Source organism: Pantherophis guttatus, chromosome 10 (assembly GCF_059756535.1).
Source record: "Pantherophis guttatus breed Tessera chromosome 10, ASM5975653v1, whole genome shotgun sequence".
In the NCBI taxonomy this organism is placed as follows: Eukaryota; Metazoa; Chordata; class Lepidosauria; order Squamata; family Colubridae; genus Pantherophis; species Pantherophis guttatus.
In genome coordinates, this window is record NC_142072.1 from 29,075,292 (window position 1) to 29,080,718 (window position 5,427).

Consider the following 5,427-nt stretch of genomic DNA (forward strand, 5'->3'; position numbering starts at 1 on the left):
TGAGGATTAGAAAAGGGCTGATGTGGTTTCCATCTTCAAGAAAGGGAAGAAAACAGACCGAGGAAACTATAGGCCAATCAGTCTAACATCAATAAGGAGCCTGGTGGTGCAGTGGACTAAACTACTGTTAAAGTAGTATTTTGCTGCCAGCTGCCTGCAATTACTGCGAGTTCAATTCTCACCAGGCTCAAGGTTGACTCAGCCTTCCATCCTTCCAAGGTAGGTAAAATGAGGACCCAGTTTGTGGGGGCAATAAGCTGACTTCGTATAAAATAGAACACCACTTGGGGGGGCCAAAAGCCCTACTAAGCAGGTATATACAAAAAAGTATGAAGGCTATTGCTTAAAAGCATTGTAAGCCGCCCTGAGTCTCCAGAGAAGGGAGGCATATAAATCAAACTAATAATAAACAAACTAATAAATACCTGGGAAGATCCTGGGAAAGATAATAATAATAATAAAAAAAACCCAGATCTGTAAACAACTAGAAGCAAATAAAGTTATAACTAGTAGCCAGCACAGGATTATTAAAAATAGATCATGCCAAACCAATCTTATTTCATTCTTTGATAAAGTCACTAAATTAGTAGACCAGCAAAATACTGTGGACATAGTATACTTAGATTTCAGTAAGGCATTTGACAAAGTAGACCACAATCTACTTTTTGGTAAAAATAGACAACATCATCACCAGATGGATTGTAGTTGGCTGACAAACTGTACTCAACAAGTAATCCTTAATGGTACTATATCTGCATGGAGAGTGTACGCAGTGGGGTACCACAAGGCTCTATCTTAGGCCAGTACTCATCAATATCTTTATAAAGACTTAGATGAGGGAATAAAATGTTTTTTTTTAAATGCATTGTAAGCCGCCCTGAGTCTCCGGAGAAAGGTGGCATATAAATTGAACTAATAATAATAATAATAATAATAATAATAATAATAATAATAATAATAATAATAATAATAATAAAGATGAGACAGTTGACCACCTGATCAGTGGATGCAGCAAAATTTCACAAACTGACTACCTACAACGCCATGACCGTGTTGCTAAGATCATTCACTGGAAATTGTGCCAGAAGTTTGGATTTGAGTACAGCAAAAACCACTGGGAACATCAGGTTGAGAAAGTTTTAGAGAATGAGAAAGTCAAGATCTTGTGGGACTTTAGGATTCAGACTGACAGGCACTTAGTCCACAACACACCTGACATAATAATAGTTGAAAAGAAAAAAGTATGGTTCATTGACATTGCAATACCTGGTGATGCACGGATTGAAGATAAGCAGCAAGAAAAAATCACAAAGTACAGGAACTTGCAAATTGAAGTTGAGTGATTGTGGAAAAAGAAATCGTGTGTTGTCCCAATTGTAATTGGAGCCCTTGGAGCAATACCCAAAGGGCTACCCCGTTATTTAGAAATTCTAAATTTACCGGACTTGAACATTTTGACTCTACAAAAAACCAACCTTCTTAATGCCGCGACCCTTTAATACAGTTCCTCATATTGTGGTGACCCCCAACCAGGGGTGGGTTCTAAATTTTTTAAATACTGGTTCTGTGGGCGTGGCTTGTTTTGTGGGTGTGGCTTGGAGGTCATGTGACTAGGTGGGCGTGGCTAGCTGGTCATGTGACCGGGTGGCCATGGCTATATGTATAGGGACTACTCAGAGGGCTGAAAAAAGTCATTTCTGACAGGTCCTCGCACTTTTGACTGGTCCTCACACTTATGACCATCCTCATATTTATGCCTGTGCAGCATTCTTAACAACCATGTCACTCATTTCACAACTGCTTCTCTTCACCAAGGTGACAAGATAGGGCAAAAAACGTAAATTGTGAGGACAGTCGTAAATTCGAGGACTGGTCAAAAGTGCGAGGACCAGTCAAAAATAACTTTTTCAGCCCTCTGAGTAGTCCCTGTGCACAAAAGGACTACCCAGAGGGCTGAAAAAAGTGATTTCTGACAGGTCCTCGCACTTTTGACCGGTCTTCGCAGTTATGACTGGTCATCATTTATACCCACTGTAGCATTCTTAACAACCGTGTCACTCATTTCACAACTGCTTCTCTTCACCATGGTGACAAGATAGGGCAAAAACATAAATTGTGAGGACAGTTGTAAGTTCGAGGACTGGTCAAAAGTGCGAGGACCAGTCGAAAATAACTTTTTCAGCCCTCTGAGTAGTCCATATGCGTAAAAGGATACAGCAATAGAGAGGGATGAAGGAAGGGAAGGAAAATTAGAGTAGGAGTGAGGGTAAGAGAGGGAGGAAGAGAGGAGGAGAAGGAGAAAGGAAGAGGAAGTAGGGAGGAGAAGAAGAGGGTGGAGGGAAGAGAAAGTAAGAAGGAAAGAAAAGAAAAGAGAGAGGTGGTAGGTTTGAGAAGAAAGATTGCTGTACAATAAAAAAGATGAAAGGGAAGAAAGTCAACCCCAAACAAATATAAAGATATTAAGATAAAGAATGAATTGTTAAACTTTAAAGAATAAAAGAGAACAAATATGAATAAATAGCAATAATTAGAAACACACATACAAACATACAACGTATTTTCTTTGAACAGAGTATTTGGCCGGTTCACAAATTTAAACATTTGTAGGAGGTTAGCACCCACCCCTTTCCTAGAAGAATGAAATATTTTGGGAAATATTAAAAAGGCAGAATATTATATTTCCCTGGATGAGAAATGGAGAAGCATATTTTACAAACAAAGCAGCTCCCACCTTCCTGCCCTCCACCCTTTGTTAATGGGCCAGAGGCAGAAAGTCAATCCTTTGTCAAAGGACATTTGCAACACAATAGCAACAGAAACTAACACAATGGGCCCCATCTAGCAACTGAAACTCACCACACGTGACCTGGGAAGCACATGTGACCATCAGCCAGCAAGGCTAGATAAGACCCCCACTCCCTGGGAGTCTGACAACCAATCAGGATACTCTTTCGGGGCCCCAAGAAATGCCAAGCCAGAGAGAGCATAAAAACCTGAGGATTTACTGTATCTGCCCCTTTTCTGTTCAGGAACTCAAGCCATGTGATCCTGTCCACCATTAAACCATCTTTCCAAGCAGTCTCCATGTTTCCAGTGTCTTTTTCTCCACTGGGAGCAGAACCCAGAAGGATATTTCTTCCAACACAGTGTTTAGTCATTTCAATTAAATTTACAATTTATATATTTCCTTTTTACCATATTTATTCCTCATCTATTTTTAAAAAAACCAATATTACCCTTCATCCTCATCTCTAATCTTAATCAAATTCAATTTTTCCCTTCTATTCTATATTATTGTCATCTATTTTTATATCCATCCTCACATTGGTTAATTATGTAATTATGTAATACAGTTGTTTAATACAAATTCAACGTTTTAATATAAATCAATTAGTTATATAACTATCTTTTTTGTATATTAATCAATATGAACATGAATATTCCAATTATTTCCATGCAATCCAATTTCTTACAAATCAATTAATTATATTTACCAATAATAATAAACCAAATAATTTCCCCCATATATTTCTCCAAACCACAACTTAACCATTTCTGCTTTCAACACAATATACAATTAATAGTATCTCAATTATTACAATTCCCTAGTTAAATAGAGCTTTTTTCTTTTGTGTTTTAAAATCTTGAACCTCCTCTTTTGCCCTAAATTTCCCATTGTTTGCAGTTTTGCACCTACCTTTTTTGGTGAGGAAAAAGAAAAAGAAATTCGATTTTATTTCTGTTTTTTAAATTTTGTATGTATGTATTTTATTGTTGGCTGTTCACTGCCCTGAGTCCTTCGGGAGAAGGGCGGTATACAAATTAAATAAAAGTAAATCTCTCTCTGCCTCATTTTGTCATGTTGCAGCAAAAACCCTGCTTTACTTTCAATTTCGCTTTTTCAGGATAGCTAGGGGAAAAAAAAATCTGCTCCAGGAATTTACCTCTTTGCAGCTAGCTAGCAACAGAGCCCTCCCCAAAACAGCTGAGAGCAAGCTGAGAGTCCGGAGGCTGATCAAATCAACTTGTAATTAACCTATGCTGAAGCTGAAAGGGGCTGTTTTTTTCTATTTTTGCAGGCACCGGTCTATTCATTTGTTTTCTTTTAACACTGATCAGCTGTAGGGTGGCCCTTTGAAGCCCCGCAGCAAGAATTTAAAGTTTTTTTCCCTCTAGCCATCAGCTGGGACTCTGGAGGCAGCAATAGATTGGGAGTGGGCGGGGTAAGCGACCGGCGACCGGCGATCCAACAGAGGCAGAGGGTGAGGGTGAGTGAAGGCGTGGGGGGGGGGGGCGAGAGAAGGCTTTGGTGACCCCTGTGAAATGGCCGTTCGACCCCCAAAGGGGTCGCGACCCCCAGGTTGAGAACCGCTGGCTTACATCCTCCAACGATACCTTAACAGTTCCTAGGTCCTTGGTTAGGACTCGAGCTGCTGAGCTATTAACCATCCTCAAAGGCTGTGAATCTCACTAAAGATTAAATAATAATAATAATAATAATAATAATAATAATAATAATAATAATAATATGGGAACAAAAAGATCTTGACAAACTTGAACAATGGGCCCTATCCAACAAAATGAATTTTAATGTGCAGAAAAGCAAAGCTTTACATTTAAGTAGGAAAAATCAAAGGTATATGTACAGATTAGGTAAAACCTGGCTCAAAAACAGTAACTGTGAGAAGGAGCTTGGAGTCTTAGTGAATGATCATTTGAATATGAACCAGCAAAAAACTAATACGATCCTGGATTGTATAAACAGATGCATAGAATCAAGATCACATGAAGTATTAGTGCCACTTTGTTGTTAGCTGCAAAGTCTTGTCCAACCCATCGCGACCCCATGGACAATGTTCCTCTGGAGTCCATTTAAGCTAACGCCTACTGATTCAGTGACTCCATCCAGCCACCTCATTCTCTGACATCCCCTTCTTCTTTTGCCCTCAATCTTTCCCAGCATTAGGTTCTTCTCCAGTGAGTCCTTCCATCTCATTAGGTGGCCAAAATACTTGAGTTTCATCATCAGGATCTTCTAAAGAGCAGTCAGGGTTGATCTCTAGGACTGACCGGTTTGATCACCTTGCAGTCCAAGGGACTTGCAGGAGTTTTCTCCAGCACCAGAGTTCAAAGGTCGATTCTTTGGCGCTCAGCCTTTCTTATGGTCCAGCTTTCACAGCCATACATTGCAACTGGGGAAACCAAAGCCTTGACTATACACACTTTTGTTGGCAAGGTGATGTCTCTGCTTTTTAGTATGCTGTCTAGATTTGCCATAGCTTTTCTCCCCAGGATCAAGTGTCTTTTAATTTCTTGGCTGCAGTCCCCATCTGCGGTGATCTCGGAGCCCAGGAAAATAAAATCTGTCACTACCTCCATTTCTTCCCCATCTATTTGCTAGGAATTGAGAGGGCTGGATGCCATGAT